The 21,845-nt window shown below is 33.0% G+C and overlaps 1 pseudogene; it reads right to left on the bottom strand.

The window, feature by feature from the left end:
- Positions 1-5,538: 5,538 nt before the first annotated feature.
- On the bottom strand, positions 5,539-19,859 carry LOC141552854 (charged multivesicular body protein 3 pseudogene; annotated as a pseudogene).
- Between the last annotated feature and the right edge of the window lie 1,986 nt (positions 19,860-21,845).

Genomic DNA, 21,845 nt, shown 5'->3' with positions numbered 1-21,845 from the left:
TCTGAAAAAATTAGAATATTGCTGGACTCTGTCCCTATAATCCAGCTGCAAAACTCATTGGTGTAGATGGCAAAATTATAGGCAGCACTTTAGTATGAAATTCCTCCCAAATTATTCCTCTGCAGCCTAGATTCTATTTATTTGTTAGTTTGTTTGTTGTTTATTTGTTGGTTATAAACAGGAAGCATTTATTTTTATAGCTTTTTAAGATTTGCAGAACACTTTATGTTATTTCACTGGATCCTTATGACAACACTGCAGGGTAGGTACCATTGTCATCCCCATTTTACAGATGCAGAAACTTAACCTGAGAAAGGTTTAACTTACTCAGGATCAAACAACGAAGTATCTAAACCAGGATTCAATTTCAAGTCTTGCTGAATCAATGTGCCAGTTAGTTACCTATAAATACTTTGGAAGCTGATGAATACTATGTGATTGTCAGTGCTTACTATTATTGAATCCATTGCTTGTTCATTTTCTGGTCTTTGAGACTGAGTGCAAATACTGTGGACTAAAAATCTGTGTACTCTTTTGGCACCTTTAAATCCTTCCTCCCCTCAGCCTCACCTCATGACTCAGAAGGCTCTCTCTCTCCATTATTAGAAGTATATTCTTCCTAAAATTACCCTGTATTTCTTTGTTGAATTATTAGTTATTCTTAGTTCAATACACATTGTTTCCTGCTATTACCCTCAGTAAACCTCAGTCCCCCATCAGCACAAAGTCAGTTACTTGAGGACAAGAACAATATCACCCTTGTCCATGTTATTTCAAGCATCTAGCATTGTGTCTTTCTTGTAGTAGGCATTTAATAAATATTCCTTGAACCAAATTTCTTCTTTTGGCCCCCTGCCAAGGTACATATAACTCTTTCAATGCTGAGCAGGTACTAGCAGTTTGTAGAGTCACAGAATTAGACTATTTGGCTATTGGACTATTGGGTTAATTAGACTATTTGGACTATCTTTCTAAGTCTAAGATTTGTAATCATGTAATATTTCAGATGACTTTGTAATATTTCAGATTTATTTATTTTAATACATATTGTTTTATGAATTATGTTGGGAGAGAAAAATCAGAGCAAAAGGGAAAATCTATAAGAGAGATTAAAGAGAAAAAGGAATGAACAAAACATTTGTTTTACATTCTATCTCCTTAGTTCTTTTCCTGGTTACATATGTTATTTTCTGTCCAAAATCTATTGAGAAGAACCAAGCCTTTCATAGTTGATCATCATACATTCTTGCTGTGATTGTGTAAAATGTGTTTCTGCTTCAGCTTGTTTCTCTCAGCAAAACTTCATGTAAATATCTCCAGGCCTTTCTAGAATCAGCTTGCTCATCATATTTTAAAGAATAATAATAATATTCCATTGCCTTCATGTACCACAACTTCTCCATACTTCTGGCCCTCTACATCTCCTGCTTTCTTTTGTTTTAGAACACAGATGATCATGCCCTCCGTGATTTCTCAGGAAGGTGAGAATACCAAAATACATAAATACACAAATACTTTTTCTGAATCAACTGAAATAATAAGATCTTTATTCTTTTTTCAAATGATATAATCAATAATGTTTACAGTTTTTTGAATAATGAGTCAGCCCTATATTCTTGGTATAAATTCCACCTGATTCTAGTGTATGTTCTGTGTTATATATTGCTATAGTCTCCTTGCTAGCATTTTATTTAATATTTTACATCAATATTCACTCCAGAAATTCATTTGTAATTTTCTTTCTCTCATTTCTTTTCTCTGTTGTTTGATTATCAAGTCCATAATTATGTCATAGAAGGAATTTTATAGAGCTCCTTTTTAACCTATTTGTTCAAACAGTTTATATAGCATTGGAATTAATAGTTCTTTAAATATTTGGTAAGATAAAACTTATAAATCCATCTTATCTAAGCTTGTTTATTTTTCCCTTTGGTGAATCATTTATGACTTGTTTCATTTAGTTTTCCTAAGATAGGATTTAGGAAGTCATTTATATTCTTCTTTGATAATCTGGAAATTTTATGGTTTTGCAAACATTCATTGATTTTGTAATGTTTGTTGGAATGTGGCTAGGCAAAATAATACCTAGCTAATGCTTTTATTTCATCTTCATTGATTGTGAATTCACTCTTTACATTTTTGAGTTTTTTTTTCTTTTTTAAGTCAAATTTATCAGTTTTTATCTATTCAGTTGTTTTTAAACAATTCCTAGTTTGATCAATTGATTTTTAAAAATTTTATTAATTTCTCTAATTTTTAGAATATTTATTTTGAGTTTAATTAGAGATGTTGCTTAATGGTTTTCTGGGATTTTTTTTTTTTAGTTACATACCCAATTTGTTGATTTCCCTTCCCTCTTTTTTATTAATATGAGCATTTAGAAATAGAAATTTTTCCATAAGCACTACTTTGGCTACATACCACAAGATATATTGTGTTGTCTATTGTTATTATTATTTTTGATAAAAGATTTCTATTAGTTATTCTTTAACCTACTTATTCTTTATGACTAAATTATCTAGTTTCTAATGAATAATGTTTAATGTATACATCAGAATCTTTTTATTAAATTTAATTTTTATTTCATTATTGTCAGAAAAATGAATTTAATATTTCTGCCATTCTATAATAGTTTGTGAGATTTTTGCATATTAATAGATGAACAATTTTTGAAGATGCTTTGCACAATTAAAAACATGTACATTCTTTTCTTTTCCCTTTCAATATTCTCCAGAATTCTAGCACATCTAACTTTTTAAAAATTCTACTCTTCTCCTTAGCTTCTTTCTTGTTTATTTTATGACTAGTTCTATCAAGGTCTGAGAGGGGTAAAATTAAATATATTATACTCTATAGTTTAATTATTTAATCATATAAATATGAATATATTGGATTAAGTTTCTAATTACTCTTCTTTTCTTGAACCAATTCAGATGAGAATGAGGTTTAATGCCTATAAAGTCTGGACTAACTCTCTGGAGGGCCTTGGGATCGGTCAGAGTCCGGATCAGTTGAAATCTTTGCTCTTTAGGGGGAGAAGTAAAGGAGGCAGGCAAGCTGCCACAGGGCTTGCCAAAGATGTATCCTGTACTTTGGAGTCTCAAGCCTCTCTCCTCCTTGTCCTGCAGCCGAATGACTCTGCCCTCTCTTCCTCAGCCTTCCAATCCTTGCCTACGAATACTTCACCACCACACATTCAGCAAGCACCAATAGTGAGGAGAGCCATCATATCACCATCTCATCTAAATATATGTATATGGAAACATTATCTCACATTGAAGAGGTAATTAGCCTTAAGTAATCTGTGGTCTCAGATTCAAGTACACCTTTTCAGAGTTTCAGCCTCTACAATTGCTCATACCTTCTTCCCATACTCCCTTTTATGGTATAAATACTTTGAGCATTACATTTATGTGAGATAATTTTCTCCATTTCTCATTTTTCTTTGTCCACGTCACTGCATTTGGTCTTCTTATACTTTTATTTTCTTTTGAGATCATTCCAACATAATAGAATTATACTCATATTCTCTAAATTGATTCCCTCTAACTTCCTTAATAATCATAAAATTTTGGGGGGTTACAAGCCTCATCTTCCCACATAGGGATGTAAACAATTTAACCTTCTTTAATCTCTTATGATTTCTCACTGATTTTTTATCTTTTTATGACTGGATCTTGTGTTTGGATGTCAAAAAGGAATCCTTGAAAATTCTCTATTTTGTCAAATATTCATTTCCCCTCTACAAGATTATAATCATTTTTGCCAGGTAGATTATTCTTTGATATAATCCCAGTTCTTTGACCTTCCACAATATCATATTTTAAACCCTCCATTCATTTAGAACAGTAACTGATAAATTTTGTGTGATCCTGATCATGCTTCTATGTGGCCATGGCTCCTTTTTGGTCACTTACAGCATTTTCTTCTTAGCATGGGAGCTCTAAACTTTGTTTATAATATTCTTAGGAGTTTTAATTTTGGGATTGCTTTCCAAAGGTAACCAATGAATTTTTTCAATTTCTACATAGCCCAATGATGTAAATATCTGGTCAATGTTTTAATAAATTTTAAAACTCATTATGTCTAGATTTTTTTTGTGTGCTTGTTTATTTACTCATAGCTTTATTTCTCCTAAATTTCATATTTTCTAGGTCAGTTGTTTTTTCCTTTGAAATATTTCACATTTTCTTCTATTTTTTAGTCTTTTCACTTTGTTTAATTGTTTCTTGATATCTCATAGACTCATTAGTTTCCACTTTGCTGATTCTAATTTTTTTAAGGATCAAATTCCAAATTCTTTTAAGGTGTTTTTTTTTTTTTGTTTTGTTTTGTTTTGTTTTTTCAGAAAAAATGCATAGAATTCTTAGCAGTCAGAAAAATACTTAAAAGTATTTTGTGGAAAGAGACTAATGGCTTCATTCTAAAATATATAGAGAATTGACTTAAATTTATAAGTTCAAGCCATTCTCCAATTGATAAATGGTCAAAGGAAATGAACAACTTTTGGATGAAGAAATAGAAACTCTTTGCAGTCATATCAAAAGGTGTTCCAAATCACTATTGATCAGAGAAATCCAAATTAAGACAACTCAGATACCACTACCACCCCTCAGACTAGCTAAAATGACAGGAAATCATAATGACCAATGTTGGAGGGGATATGGGAAAATTGGGACAATGATTCATTGTTGATGGAATTGTGAATGGATCCAACCATTCTGGAAAGCAATTTAGAACTATGCTCAAAAAGTTATTAAATTGTGCATACTTTTTGATCCAACAGTGTTTTTACTGGGATTATATCCCAAAGAGATCTTAAAGGAGAGAAAGGGACCCACATGTGCAAAAATATTTATGATAGCCCTTTTGTAGTGGCAAGAAACTGGAAACTAAATGGTTGCCCATTAATTGAAGAATGGCTATATAAATTATGGTATATGAATGTTATGGAGTATTATTATTCTGTAAGAAATGACCACCAGGATGATTTCAGAAGACCAGGAAAAATTTACATAAACTGATGCTAAGTAAAATAAGCATTGTATGATCCTGATTATACTTCCATGTGTCCATAGCTCATTATACACAGAAACAAGACTATACAATGATCAATTCTGTTGGACATGGCTCTCTTCAATAATGAGATGATTTCAACCAGTGACACTTGTACATTAATGAAGAGAGCCATCTACACCCAGAGAGGACTATAGGAACTAAGTGTGGACCACAACATCGCATTTTCACTCTCTCTGATGTTGTTTTCTTGCATTTTGTTTCCTTTTTCAGTTTTTTTTCTTCCTTCTTGATCTGATTTTTCTTGTGCAGCAAGATAACTGTATAAATATATATATATACATATATATATACATATATTGGATTTAACATATATTTTAACATATCTAACATGTATTGGACTACCTGCCATCTAGGGGAAAGGGTAGGGAGAAGGAGGGGAAAATTTGGAACAAAAAATTTTGCAAGGGTCAATGTTGAAAAATTGTCCATGCGTATGTTTTGTAGGAGGAGCAACAATTGTCACCCTACAATCTCAAACTCAGGAAGAGTATTCATAACTTTACTGGGTGCTTTGCCTAAGGCTCCTACTATTATTCAAAATGAACTTTGTCAGTCTCCATTTTTATTGTGTCCTCCATTTTTTCCCTTATCATCCATGTTTTTAAAAGTATCTTCTAACATCTCCTCTATGATCTCTACCTTTATCACCTCTTTGGACAGATCCATCATGGTTGCCTAGATCTCTGGGATCTTCCCTAGGTTTTACATGGTTCTCATCACTTCTGTGCTCATCTCTAAGGAACCACTTGAAGGGCAGCAAATTTATTGTTCATGCCCATGAGAACAGAATTTATATGTAGAATTGATGTATACAGTTTGCTCACCACATTCCTTAATTTTATTGCATCACTCATTATTCTTCCCTCTGAATATCTCTTATTTGCCTCAACTGTTCTCATTTATTTTTTGATCTTCAATGATCATTCATTGACAAGCTCCTTGGGAGGCTTCTCTTTAGTCTTTCCAAAGAGGCCTATTGTGAATTCCTATCCATCTTAAATTTAAGTATTTTGTGGCTCTTTTTTTTTAAACAATCTATTCATTCTCTATTCATAGTTTTCTTGTATAATTCTCACTTCTTTTTTTAAGTTTTTAATTAAATTTCTTTTTTTTTTCTTTTTTTCTCTTTTTATTATAGCTTTTTATTTGTAAGATATATGCATGGGTAATTTTTCAGCATTGACAATTGCAAACCTTTTGTTCCAACTTTTCCCCTCTTTCCCGCCACCCCTTCCCCCTGATGGCAGGTTGACCAATACATGTTAAATATGTTAAAGTGTAAGTTAAATATAATATATGTATACTTGTCCATAGAGTTATTTTGCTGTACAAAGAGAATTGGACTTTGAAACAGTGTACAATTAGCCTGTGAAGGAAATCAGAAAGGCAGGCAGACAAAGACAGAGGGATTGGGAATTCTATATAGTGGTTCATAGTCATCTCCCAAAGTTCTTTCACTGGGTGTAGCTGGTTCAATTCATTACTGCACTATTTGGAACTGATTTGGTTCATCTCATTGTTGAAGAAGGCCACGTCCATCAGAGTTGATCATCATATAGTACTATTGTTGAAGTATATAATGATCTTCTGGTCCTGCTCATTCCACTCAGCATCAGTTCATGTAAGTCTCTCCAGGCCTTTCTGAAATCATCCTGCTGGTCATTTCTTATAGAACAATAATATTCCATAATATTCATATAATACAGTTTATTCATCCATTCTCCAATTGATGGGCATCCACTCAGTTTCCAGTTTCTGGCCACTACAAAGAGGGCTGCCACAAACATACAGGTCCCTTTCCCTTCTTTAAAATTTCTTTGGGCTTCTATCCCAAAGTAACACTGCTGGATCAAAGGGTATGCACAGTTTGATAACTTTTTGAGCATAGTTCCAAATCATTCTCCAGAATGTCTGGATATATTCACAATTCCACCAACAATGTATCAGTGTCCCAGTTTTCCCACATCCCCTCCAATATTACACATTATCTTTCCCTATCAATCTAGCCAATCTGACAGGTATGTAGTGGAATCTCAGAGTTGGTCTTAATTTGCATTTCTCTGATTAATAATCATTCAGAGCACCTTTTCATATGGCTAGAAATAGTTTCAATTTCATTGTCTGAGAATAGTCTATTCATATCCTTTGACCATTTATCAATTGGAGAATGGCTTGTTTTCTTATAAATTAAAGTCAATTTTCTATATAATTTGGAAATGAGGTCTTTGTCAGAATCTTTGACTGTAAAAATGTTTTCCCGTTTTATTGTATCCCTTCTAATCTTGTCTGAATTAATTTTGTTTGTATAAAAGCTTTTCAATTTGATATAATCAAAATTTTCTATTTTGTGATCAATAATGGTCTCTAGTTCCTCTTTGGTCATAAATTCCTTCCTTTTCCACAGGTCTGAGAGGTAAACTATTCTATGTTCTTTTAATTTGTTTATGATCTCATTCTTTATGCCTAGTTCATGAACCCAATTTGATCTTATTTTGGTATATGGTGTTAAGTGTGGGTCAATACCTAGTTTATGCCATATTAATTTCCAATTTTTCCAGCAATTTTTGTCAAACATTGAGTTCTTATCCCAAAAACTGGGGACTAGATTATTAATGTTATTGACTGTTTTGTCCTTTGAACTTATTCCACTGAGCAACTAGTCTATTTCTTAGCCAATACCAAATAATTTTGGTAACTACTGCTTTATAATATAATTTTAGATCTGGTACAGCTAGGCCACCTTCATTTGCCTTGAAATTCCTGACCTTTTGTTTTTCCATATGAATTTTGTTGTTATTTTTTCTAGGTCATTAAAATAGTTTTTTGGGAGGCTGATTGGTATAGCGCGAAATAAATAGATTGTCATCTTTATTATATTCACTCGCCCGATCCAAGAGCATTTAGTATTTTTCCAATTGGCTAAATCTGACTTTATTTGTGTGGAAAGTGTTTTGTAGCTTTGCTCATATAGTTTCTGATTTTCTCTTGGCAGATAGATTCCTAAATATTTTATACTATCACTAGTTACTTTAAATGGAATTTCTCTTTGTAACTCTAACTGCTGGATTTTGTTAGTGATATATAAGAATGCTGATAACTTATGTGGGTTTATTTTGTATCCTGCAACTTTGCTAAAATTGTGGATTATTTCTAATACCTTTTTAATAGAATCTCTGGGGTTCTCTAAGTATACCATCATATCATCAGCAAAGAGTAATAATTTGGTTTCCTCATTACCTACTCTAATTCCTTTAATCAATTTTTCAACTCTTATTGCCAAAGCTAGCATTTCTAATACAATATTGAATAGTAATGGTGATAGTGGAAATCTTGTTTCACTCCTGATCTTATTGGGAATGGTTCCAGTTTATACACATTACATATGATGCTAAAACCATCAGTAGATGGTTTTAAATATATGCTACTGATTATTTTAAGGAAAAGTCCATTTATTCCTATATTTTCAAGTGTTTTTAATAGGAATGGATGTTGAATTTTATCAAATGCTTTTTCTGCATCTATTGAGATGATCATATGGTTTTTGTTAATTTGCTTATTAATATGGCCAATTATACTGACAGTGTTCCTAATATTGAACCAGCCCTGCATTCCTGGTATAAATTCTATTTGATCATGATGTATTATGCTGGAGATGATTTTCTGTAGTCTTTTTGCTAATATCTTATTTAAGATTTTAGCATCAATATTCATTAAGGAAATTGATCTATAGTTTTCTTTCTCTGTTTTCAACCTACCTGGTTTAGGTTTCAGTACCATGTCTGTGTCATACAAGGAATTTGGTAGGACTCCTTCATTCCCTATTTTTTCAAATAGTTTATATAACGTTGGGGCTAATTGTTCTTTAAATGTTTGGTAGAATTCACATATAAATCTGTCTGGTCCTGGGGAATTTTTCTTAGGGAATTGATTAATAGCATGTTCTATTTCTTTTTTTGAAATGGTACTATTTAAGCAATTTACTTCCTCCTATGTTAATCTGGGAAACCTTTATTTTTGGAGATAGTCATCCATTTCACTTAGGTTATCAAATTTATTGGCATAAAGTTGGGCAAAGTAACTCCTTATTATTGTTCTAATTTCCTCTTCATTGGTGGAAAGTTCTCCCTTTTCTTTTTTAAGGCTAACAATTTGATTTTCCTCTTTCCTTTTTCTAATCAGATTTACTAAAGGTTTATCTATTTTATTGTTGTTTTTTTTTTCATAAAATCACCTCTTAGTTTTATTTATTAATTCAATAGTTTTTTTTTAACTTTCAATATTATTAATTTATCCTTTTAATTTTAGAATTTCAAATGTAGTATTTGACTGGGGGTTTTTAGTTTGGTCTTTTTCTAGCTTTTTAAGTTGCAGGTCCAATTCATTAATCTTCTCTTTCTCTATTTTGTTCGAATAAGCCTCTAAAGATATAAAATTTCCCCTATTACTGCTTTGGCTGCATCTCACAATTTTTTGGTATGATGTCTCATCATTGTCATTATCTTGAGTGAAATTATTAATTGTGTCTATAATTTGCTGTTTCACCCAATCATTCTTTAAGATGAGATTATTTAGTTTCCAATAACTTTTTGGAATATTTACTCGTAAATTTTGTTGAATGTAGTTTTTATTGCATTGTGATCTGAAAAAGGAAGCATTTACTATTTCTGCCTTCCTGAATTTAATTTTGAGGTCTTTATGTCCTCATACATGGTCAATTTTTGTATAGGTTCCATGAACTGCTGAGAAGAAAGTATATTCCTTTCAGTCACCACTCAGTTTTCTCCAAAGATCTATCATACCTAATTTTTCTAATATTCTATTTACCTCCTTAATTTCTTTCTTATTTGTTTTGTGGTTTGATTTATCTAATTCTGAGAGTGCAAGGTTGATATTTCCCACTATTATAGTTTTGCTGTCTATTTCTTCTTGCAACTCTCTTAACTTCTCCTTTAGGAAATTAGATGCTATACCATTTGGTGCATATATGTTTAGTATTGATATTGCTTCATTGTTTGTACTACCCTTTAGCAAGATATAGTTTCCTTCCTTATCTCTTTTAATTATATCGATTTTTGCTGTTGCTTGATCTGAAATAAGGATGGCTACCCCTGCTTTTTTTACTTCACACATTTACGATTACAATGACTAATTCTGTATTTCCTGCCATCTTATTCCCCAGAGTATGCTTTTCTTTTTCTTGCCTCCCCTTACCCCTTTCCTCAGTATTAAACTTATGGGCACCACTAGCATCATGCAGCTCTCCCTCTTTAGGTTCCCCCCTCCCCCCTTTGAATCCCTTCCCCTTTTCTTGTTCCCTTCCCTTATTACTCTTTTCCTTTTCCCTTTTCCTCTCTCACTTTTTAATGGGGTGAGAGAAGGTTCTCTTTAATACAAATATGTCAATTATTTTCTCTTTGAGCCAACTCTTATGAGAATAAGATTCACATAATGTTCCTCCCCCTCTCTAAATTCCCTCAGATATGATAGGTTTCCTTTGCCTCTTCGTGGGATGTAGTTTCCCTCTGTTATCTCCCCTTTTCTCTTTTGCTGACACTATCCCCTTTCCCTTTCTACTTCCCTTTTTTATGTTATATCAGTAAAATCAAATTATACATGTACTCTTTATGTATATCCACAACAGAAATACAGTTCTCAAGAGTTCTTTTTACCTTTTTCTGCTTCTCTTGAGTCCTATTTTTGTTTAGATCTGTTTTTTTTTTCCTTAGAAATGAATGGAATTTATCTGTTTAATTGAATGTCCATCTTCTTCCATGGAAGAAAATACTCAGCTTAGTTAGGTAGTTTATTCTTGGTTGCATGCCAAGTTCTTTTGCCTTTTGGAATATAAAATCCCAAGCCCTTCAATGCTTTAATGGGGAAGCAGCCAGATCTTGCATGATCCTTATTGTGGCACCTTGTATCTGAATTGTTTTTTGTTTGTTTGGTTGGGTTTTGGTTTCTGGTTTTTGGTTTTAGTTTTCTTTAGCTTGATACTTCTGAAATTTTTCCACAATATTCCTTGGAGTTTTTATTTTAGGGTCTTTTTCGGAAGATGTTTGATGAATTCTTTTAATGCCTATTTTATCTTCCAATTCTATTACATCTGAGCAGTTCTCTTTGATGATTTCCTGTAAAATAGTATCTAGGCTCTTTTTTCATTATTATTTCCAAGAAGTCCAATGATCCTCAGACTATCTCTCCTAGATCTATTTTCCAGGTCTGTTGTTTTTCCAAGTAGATATTTAACATTTTTTCTAGTTTTTAATTTTTTGGTTTTGCTTGATTGATTCTTGATGTCTCAATGAATCATTCATTTCTATTTGTTCAGTTCTGATTCTTAATGAGTTATTTTCTTCATTAGCTTTTTTTACTTCTTTTTGTATATATCCAATTGAGTTTTTAAATGAGTTGTTTTGCTCTATGGAATTTTTTTCTATTTCACTATTTTTTTACTGAGTTATTTTCTTTTTCCAATTCACAAATCCTACTTTCTTGGGAATTATTTCTTTTCCAATTCACAAATTTTGTTTCCCTGTATTTACTGGGAGTTCTTTATCTTTTCTAATTCACATTTCAAGAAGCTGTTGCTCTCTTGCATAGCTTCTCTTTCCTTTCCCCATTTTTCTTCTAGTTCTCTTTTAAGATTTTTTATAGTTTCTTCTAGGAGAGCCTTTTGTGTTAGGGATCAACAATTATGTGGAGACTATCTGCTATTAGTCTCCTTAGGGTTGAAAACCTGATCTCTTTCTGTATAGAAGCTATCGATTATCCTTTTGAATTTTTTACTCATTTTTAAAAAGCCTTTAGGGTTTGCCTTCAGGGCAAGGAGATTATCAGCTTCCTCTGCAGAGCAAGAATAGGTAGCTGTCCTCTCAATGGGCTGCAAGAAGTGACTGAGCTGCCAGAGTGCTCTGGGAAGAGCTCCATACTGGAAGTGACTAAGCCTGTGTATCAAGAGTAGGGCTGGGTAAGTGCCCTGTGAGGATCCCCCATCTGCAAGGATTAGTGACTACCTTGAGGCTAGAGGCTAAGCAGTGAAAGTATCACTGCCCTCCACAAAAGCCAGATTTGAGTATTAGCAGTTGCCCTATCCCTCATAGGTGCAAGTCTGTTAGGCTCTGGCATCCTTCAGAGTACCCTCTATCCTAGGCTTTAATTTCTCTGCTGGTCCACTACTCTGCAACCAAAGCAAAGCAGTCAGGCTATGGCAAAGAGCTCTGTGTAAACCTTCCAACCACTGAGGCCACCCCCACTCCCAATTCTATCCCTTCCTGTGCTGGTCTTTTCCTGCCATTCAGGACAAATCTTTTCTGGTGATATTTCAGATTATCATTGGCTGGTAAATTGTTGTATTTCCAATCTTAGTGAACCTTACCAGTCAAGCTCTATTTTTGAGGCTGATTTTAAAAATTGGTAATGAGGGTATGAAAGGAGTTTAGAAAGTCATGTGTGCCTTCTCTGCCATCTTGGCTCTACCTTATAATTCTCTTTTTTTTTTTTTTTTTTTTTTGGCAATTTATCCTCTACTATTTTTATTTTATTTTTACTTGCTTTTATTTTATCTTTCTTCAACTAGGACTTCTTGTTGGTCTTGTTCCAATCTTCATTTTTTTCTCTGAGGCTTTGTTTATAGATATCTTCTAGCCATTGTCTTTTTTGGTTTATGTCTCGAGCTTCCTTTTCATCATAACAGATTTTCATATTCAGGTTTTTTCCTGTTTGTTCAATTTCTCAACCTATTTCTTGACTTTGGACTTTATTGTTGGATTCTGTTCACCTCTGGGAAGAGATGTCTGCCCTGATTTTCTGAGTTTTTTAGGTGCCTATACTTTCTTCCCTTCGCTCTCTTCTTAATCTATCTCTTCCAATTCAGCTGCTAATCTTCTCATTCCACTGAAACTACTCTCTCCACAGTTACTAATGATTTCTTAGTTGACAAGTTCAATGGCTTTTTTCTTGATCTGCATTCTCATTGACCTCTTTGCAGACTTTGACTCAGTTGATCACTCTCTCTTAAATAATGTTTTCTCTATAGATTTCTGGGACACAACTCCCTCCTGATTCTCTTCTTACTTATCTGACCATTCCTTTTGTCAGTTTTGCTCATTCCTCTTCCATACTTTCCCTTCTAATCATAGGTGCTTCTCAGAGTTCTGTCTTGTGCTCTTTTTTATTCTTCTATACTGCTCCACTTGATGATCTCATAGTTCCCATAGGTTTAACTATTATTTCTATGCTGATTATTCTTGAATTTCCCTATCATACCCCAAACTCCCTGCTTTCATCTTCAACTGCCTTTCAGACATCTCAAACTGCGTCTAGTACATGTCTTAAATTCAATTCATTCAAAATGGAATTTATTATTTTTTGCATTCCCACTCCATTCCACTCCTTACCTTTCCACTTTTATGTTACTGAAGAAGACAGCACCATCCTTCCAGTCCCTTAAGTCTGAAACTTCCTCCTGGACTACTTATTATTTCTTATCTTATCTCTATATCCAATCTATTATTAGAGCTGATTTAAATGCTCCCTCTTTGGCAGTGCCACCCTTTTAGTTCAGGCTCCCATCACTTTTCTCCTGGATTTTTATAACAGCAGATTTGTCAATCTATCTTCCTCAAGTCTCTTCCCACTCAGATCCAAATTCTATTCAGTTTATAAAGTAGTTAGTCTAAAGTATAGGATCAATCACATCACCCCCATTCAATAAACTCCAATGGCTCCCTAAAGTCTCAGCTTTGCATTAAATACACTTCATAATCCAGTTCCTTCCTGCCTTTGCACAACTTCTTACATCTCCCTAGTGTACATGTAGTCTTCAATTCATTGACAATGGTCTCCCTAAAGAAATATCTTAAATGGGATTTTTTAAAAGAAATTAACTCTCTTCAAAAGCATTATTATTTAAGTCCATTTGCATGGCTGTCTAATGTACACATTGATTTTCAGTTCCACAAAGGCATTTATATGAAAAAATAATATCTGAAGACAATGACTTTCTGTCCATGAAAAAAATACACCAGCTTTCAGTTCCAGGTATTTTTTCTGGCTATCTCCCATGGCTAGAATGTTCTCTCTCCTTCACTCTGACAACTCTCCTTTCTTGCCTTTTGTTAAGTCTTAACTAAAATTCCATCTTTTCTTTTTCTGGATGTCTTCATAAACCCTTATTAATTTTAGTGTCTTCCACCCCTTACTGATCTCTTAGTTATCCTACATATAACTTGTACATATTTGTTTGCATGTTATCTCCCTCATTAATGTATAAGCTCCTTTAGGGCAGGGACCATCTTTTGTATCTTTTTTTGTTCCCCATCACTTAGCATAGTGCTTGGTATATAGCATGGGTGGCATATAAGCATATATAGATGTCTTTTAATTTGTGCATAAATTAGATTTAAGTGAAGTAGAGTTGCATGAAGTTGTCAACCTCACTCTTTCATCCAGAATTATCACTGTGCAATGGTAGGACAAAGTCAATCTGACTGGTTATGGTTTGAGATGCAGTGGATGACCTTGGCATCTTTGATGTCTAACCAAGCTCTAAGTTCTCCACAGCTTCCACTCCAGCTGCCTTCGTGGCAAATGGAACAAATCGTTCTCATCCATCCATACCACCAGGGAAAATCTTCATGTGCTCAGGGTAGCTCACAGACCAATTTAAGACCTAGTTTAGCCTGTCTGCCCAAATGGTGTACTGGGGAGTAGTCATTGTGCATACTATAGCTTCTGATCCTTAGCACATAGTACTATACTTAATATTGATTGATTGATTGATTGCTTCTACTACTTGATTAATTTCTATTGCTGATTGATTTCATAGCTCATTCTGAGAATCTGTACATTTTAAGTGCTTCAAAAGTGATGTAATCCAAGGAGAAATATATTAACTGCCCTCCTGGTCTATAAATTCTTGACCTTATTTGGATCTGTTAGATTGTTGTTTGATCCATTTTCTATTACTGGAGACAGGTATAAGTTTGGTTTTCTTGGGGTCTCTGAGAGCAGCCTTCTTTTCAGCTGAGTAATCACCACAAGAATAGCCAGGTGTTAAAGTCCAAATCCTTTATTATCTCCTTCAAAGTCTTGTCTCCTTGCCTGGAGCTTCAGCTAGCTTTCTTAGAGTCTTTCCAGAGTCTTGGTTTCAGTGGAAAACCTAAGGAGGATAGGCCTGCCACCATAGTGCTGATGAAGACGAAAATGAATCTCTCTCTCAGTCCCTCAGTTCCCCAGGAGAGCCATCAGGAGCCTGACTGAAGATGGAATGACTCTCATCCAGTCCTTGCTGGCTGTTATATATTCCATTTTCATAGGTGTGAATCTTGTGGGAACTATATTAAGTACCCAGTACATGTACTGAACTAGAGAACTATTAAGCACCATGCTAAACTCGATAACTATTGTCTCATCAATTCCACTGAATTGACAACATCTTGTAAGAACCCTTGTTTCAGATTGGCCCATCATAGTCAGGTACAATTAATCAAATAGGAATTTCTATAGATGTAGAGCAACTAAACTGCTAGCTCCCCTTTTGTTTTGGTTTCCTTTCTTGGTTAATTCCAATGCAGAATTATGTATGAGTTTTCCTATCTTTTTGGACTCAGAGACACACAGGTAGGATTTTAGAATCTGTCTTTTGCTCTTTACACAGGTAAGACCTCAGTTCCTTCACTACCCCAATTGATTCTCTTCTCCCTGGAACTGGGACCTGGAATCAGATAATAGAACTGCCAGATGGCAACCATTCCCCTTCCCATTAATAGTACAGGGTTCCCTGTAATCTCTTTCTGCTCCAGTATTTAATCCTTCTACCATCTGTGAGCACTGAGTTGCTTTCTGTGGCTGCTGCTGCCACCACAGCCCATTACTAATTCAGCTTGTTTGGTCCCAACCGTGCTGCTTTCTGGCCAGTCCCCATCCAAGCATCTAAATGTTGTTCTTTTTATCTTGCTAAACTGACCTGAGCTGGAAAAATGACTCACTGTGATTTTTCCTTGACTTTCCCAATCAGAATTCTGTCTGGTATTCTTTATCAATCATTGTAGGAGAAAATGTAAAGGAGAAGGGGGAAAAAAAACTGCAAGTTCTCACTCCTATTTTGACTCCACTTCAACTATATGTGTATGTATGTACCTATACATATGTATATAATTGCATATTAAATATAACTATATTGCATATGTAGCTTTATATTATACATACATACATATTTATTGTTATAAGAGAGGACATTTTCCCCCTTTTGATTGTCAGTAGAGGGAGAGAAGGAGCACTATTTTAGAAATATAGGAGGTTATGATAATGATCACCACAACCCCTAAACAAACCAGAGGGAAAGTAAGTCAAAGAAAATTTCTAAAATATCAGCCTAGCAGATGGAGGGAAAAAAAATAATTTATTTATTAAGTGCTTACAATGTGTTAGATACTTAAGTTGTATGAATGTCATCTCATTTGATTCTCTCAACAACCCTTGGAAGTAGACTCTATTATTATCCTCATTTTATAGATGAGAAAACTGAGCAGACAAGTCAAGTGACTAGATTAGGGATATAAAACCAGTAAATGAGAACATATCTGAATTCAGGCCTTCCCAACTCTAATCTCTGTTTTCTATTCTGGGACCTTTCATTAATCAGAAGAAAGTTCAGGAGGGGCACAGAAAAGCAAATCAATATAGTATAATGTTAAATTCATAATGTTTATGTTGGAAATAATTGAATTTCTCTAGTAGTCTCTGATACTTTTCTTTATTTCTTTGTTTTTTATTTCTTTGTTATTTCATTGTTATTTTTCCCTCCTCCTAATTTTTTACTTAGGTTAAAGGTTTTCTTGCTTTTTATCCTGCTTCAATTAGCTATCAGTGTTCTCAAATGTACAGTTCTTTATTTCATGATTCTTTTTCCTGCAAATTTGATAATTTCTCATTTCAATTTAGTGACGTCTTTTTCTTTTCAAGTATATATTAATCTGTTAGTTTTCCAATGCTTTAACAGCAAAGTCAATTCATTAATTTTCTTTTTGTTTTGCTAATATAATAATTCAGAGACATAAATTTATCTCCGAAACCTGCTTAACTTCATCTAATGTATTACATATTGTATTGTTGCTGCGTAATCTTTAATAAAGTTCCTAATGTTTCTATAATTCTATTTTTGACTGAAAATTACACTAAATTTTCATTTATAAGTCCATACCATTAATTATATTCATCTTATCAATTACTATTTAAATAATCCCATGGTTATAATATGATGGTTATAATTTCTGATGTTTTCTGTACATGTTATTAAGCTTTATATTCAAGAGCAGAGATTTTTTTTTGATGGACTCCTTTGGAAGTATGATGAAACCTCAAAAATATGTATTTAAATACAAAAGATAAAACACAAAATTTCAAAAAAAGACAATAATATAGTTATCAAATAGTTATTAAAATATTAAAACAACAGATTCACAAATCTCAAGTTAATAGTTCTCTGGAAAGTAATTAATTTCTCAACATATTTCATAACAAATAATTACTAAACTTCCTATTTTTTCTATTTTCTCAGTTCTCTGAACACATTTTATATCAATATATCAAGGAATCTACAACTACATTGATTCCTTATCTCAGTGAAGATATCCACACTTTTCTCATTCTGTGTGAATCTTATTCACATTCCCCTATGTATCATCATCTGCAAAGGATCTTCTCTATTGTTCCTGCTACTGTGCTAGGTATAGCACTCATTTGTCTGTTTTTCCTCAGTCCTGCTATATGACTAGCCAACCTTCTTTTATAATCACACATTTCCTGAATATACTTTTTGCTACTTGTTGTGAGAAAGTCAAGTTTTCTGCTGCCTACTAATTTGGAGAATCAAACACTATTGACCCTTTAGAGATTGTGATAGTCTAAGACTTGCACCCAAATATAATTAGCAAATAATGGTGTTAAAACTATGAATCTTTGCACTGGAGTGCAACTTGACATCATTTTTTAATACTGCAGCATTGCCCAAATGCTATCCAGCTTACTATCTTTCTATTCTGTTCTGGATATAATTCATTATCTATATGAAGTATATATTTCTAATATACATACTAATATACTAACTCAATAGTCTAGAAATCTAGCCTCATGTCCTAGACACACTTTTTTAGACCATGTCTCATTTAGCACATATTTTTGTGTGTTCTTATTGATTTTTTCTAGTCATTTTTCTCATATTTTTCTTTATGTCAATTGGCCTATGTACATCATACATTAATAATTGATATAGTAGAGTTGAAATGTGTTGCTTCCATACATGCTGGTGATGAAAATAACTTGTTATTGAAGCATTAATGAAATTTCTATTTTCCCCATTCCATTCTTACCTCCCTCTTAATTTTATCTATAAATTGTCTTGGATTAAAATTAAAATATTTAAAAATATTAAAAATATTCCACGTCAAAGTTTTTGCATATTTCTTTAAGTTTTTGTTACTTTCCATAATTTTATAAGGTAATATTGTTCCTAATCTTTTTTTAAAAAATATATTTTTATTGATGTCTTCTGTTTCTGTTTCTTATATTATCATATTTATCCTAAATATTTTTCCTCTCCCCCTCCCAAAGAGTCATTCCAAAGAACAAATAATATTTTTAGAGTGAAACAAAATCAGCACATAATTGAGAGACTGAAAAAGTCCAAAACCATAAGCAATGTATAATAATAGGACCTTTTACTTCTTTGAACAAGGGATATCCTCTCCTATCTCTCTTTTTTTTTTTTAAATCAGCCTTGCTTTTATAAATGTTACATTCAATTTTTTTGATATATAGTTCTCTCCATTTACAGTGTTGAAGTTTTTCTGCATATTGTTTTTTTCTTACTTCACACTCTATCAATTCATACAGATTTTCACACACTTCTCTGCATTTATTAAATATATAATTTCTTATAGCACAGTAAAATCTTATTAAATTCATGGACCACAGTTTGTTTAGCCACTTTCCACTCAATAGACATCTTCTTCATTTAAAATTCTTTGCTATCATAAAATGTGTCACTAGGTATATATTGGTGTCTAAGTTTATTGATAACTTCCTTAGGAAATAAGCTCAGGATTGGAGTCTCTGATTCAAGTAGTATAACATCTTAGTTATTTTATTTTGCCAATACCAATTCTGCTATTGTTTTGCTAACATTACTCTGACACCTCATCACAGTGTTGAAGTGATCTTTCATTCTCAAAGACTATGCCAATGGAGCACAGATTCTGGTAACATGTTAAGTATAGTCCAGGTTCAGACACTGTGTATCTGCCATTGAAAAGTCATTCTAATTAGATCTGGAGAGATTCAGTGTGGGTTCAGGGGTAATGATCTTTTCAGGTACAGTAAGTCTTAAACTCCATCTGCTGTTAGTTACAAAAAAGTTCTGATCTTCATTGGGGGAGAGAGAAGCCAGAATTGGTCAAATTACAGACCTTTGAAGTATTTGAGGAAGTATAAAATTTACATTGAATCTCTGAAGAATTTTAAAGTTTGCCCAGACTTTATTTTTGTTGTCTCTTCATAGGCGATTTACATATCAAAAGTCTTTGGCCAGGCCTGGCCTTCTATACCTTGAAGTTTTATTTTTGGGTTCATTTGCATATCAAAAGTTTGCTTTCTTCTGTAGAAATTATTAGAAGAGATCTGGAGTTTCAAATGTACATTTTCCTACCTTTAAATATCATGCTTAGTTTAGCTGAGTAGTAGACCTTGGAATGGATCCCAATTTCCCTTGTTTTTCCATACATCTTATTCCAGTGTTTCCTATTATTTCTCATTTCAAATGAATAATTCTGAGATATTTGAATTGATGTCCCTTGATAAATGATGTTTTTCTTCTCAACTGCCTTTAAATCATCTTTTTCTTGGCATAGCTCTGGAGTTTAATGACAATATGTCTGGAAGAGCTGAATCTGACATTCATTCCTGTTGTCATCTAGTAGAGTGGGTTAATCAGTAGTTTATTTCTTGATCTACATAATTCTGGGAAATAATCTTGAAATATAATATGTAGACACTTTCTCTCTTCATGTTTGTCAAGAAATCTAGTGACTCAAATAATGTCCTTGTAGTCTGTCCTCTACTTCCATTACCTATATTCATAAAGTCAAGCTTCTTTCAGTTTGGTTCATATTTGAGTTTGTTTTACTAACTATTTTTCAACTTCTCCCATTTCATCTTTTAACAAACTAATGCTATTTCTTATTATTTATGTTTTTATTTAAATTTTCCACAGATATATTTCTATGTTCATTTTATTATCATTTTATCTTGTTTAGAAAACAAGAAATCAAGAACTCCTTTTATCAATGTCAAATCACATCTTTCCAATACCAATTCCTCTTTTATTTCTCCTAGAATATTCATCATATAATTTGATGCTTTCTTTAATTAAGATTTGATATGAAGATTCTATAATTCTGTTTATGAAGATCTCAAATACATTTCTGCAACTATTGTTATTGTTATCACATTTTTCTGTCTGGTCTTTTGTTTTCAAATCATTTTAGTTAATATATAACTATGATGTTAGAAAGTTTTTCCCCTCTCTCATTTGCAAAAGCAGGTTTTTAGGAAGACCCCTAGTTTTTAAAAGTGGAACACCTTCCATAGAGCACTTGATCTCTTGTTGAAAGACATGCACATTGCTGGGATAACACTGAAATTCTTGATTTGTTCCCAATTCTGAGGGGGCTAAGGGCATAAGTGCTGTTAAAAACTGTCCCTAGGATTAGAATAGCTACCCATTTTATGATTCTTCAAAATTGTAAAGAAGAATAGATCTACATCTTTTGAAACCCTTTCCCGTTGCTTATATTTTCCCTTCAATTTCCCACAAATAGAGAATGAAACTCTCCTCTTTGTCCCCCAAATAAATGGAATGCACAAGCATATGAAGCAGGAACATGTGCTTGCCTAAATGAACTTTAACCTCTAGATGTTTTATTGTGTTATTCTTTTATTTTCTCTGAAAACAAGCCATGTTCATTTATCCCGAGAAATTAATATTTCCAGCCTCAAAAGCTATCCTCTGAATCTGTTTTTGAGCTAGGTTATTTAGCTAGTGATGATCTCTATAAAAGCACTACTTCTCAGAGAACAGCACCATCATGAGGACAATGCAACTGAAAGACTAAAGACCAAAGTCAAAACCAGGTCTAATTGGCTAAAGATCTTGAACACAAATCTAAGCTGTGAGATATCTATCCCATATATTTTTTTTTCCCTTTGGGGAGGAATGATGTTTTTGCTTCTTATCTTATAAAAGATACTGGAAAAGTAGACTTTCTTATGACCTGTTATTCTGCAGTCTTGGCAAAAATCCTAAATCTTCTTTTTAATCTTCCTATATAATATTATCCCTATATGCTACAAAGTACCATCAATTTTCTGATTATATTTTTAAAATTTAAATAAATTTTGAATTCAAATAAAATTAAAATCTCAAGAAAGTTTAAGTTAATATTTATTACTACAGTGATATAGTATGATGTAATGTATATCTGTGAATATTAATTATTTTAAAATTTTTCCTCACACTTCACATTTCCCAATCACACATCTGGGGAAAATTTTGAATAGATATTGGAAGAGAACATATCTAACAAAAGTAGGAAAGAGTTAAGTACTCAGACTCTACATGCCACAGTCAAGCATTGGTCCTGTCCTGTGCTCACTGTGCTGATAAAGTCACGTCATTTTGTTTAATTCAATAAATTCTAGTCACCTATTAG

Source organism: Sminthopsis crassicaudata, chromosome 2, assembly GCF_048593235.1.
Source record: "Sminthopsis crassicaudata isolate SCR6 chromosome 2, ASM4859323v1, whole genome shotgun sequence".
NCBI lineage: Eukaryota > Metazoa > Chordata > Mammalia > Dasyuromorphia > Dasyuridae > Sminthopsis > Sminthopsis crassicaudata.
The sequence above is the reverse complement of the archived record's forward strand: the minus strand, read 5'-3'. Positions and strand labels throughout refer to the sequence as shown.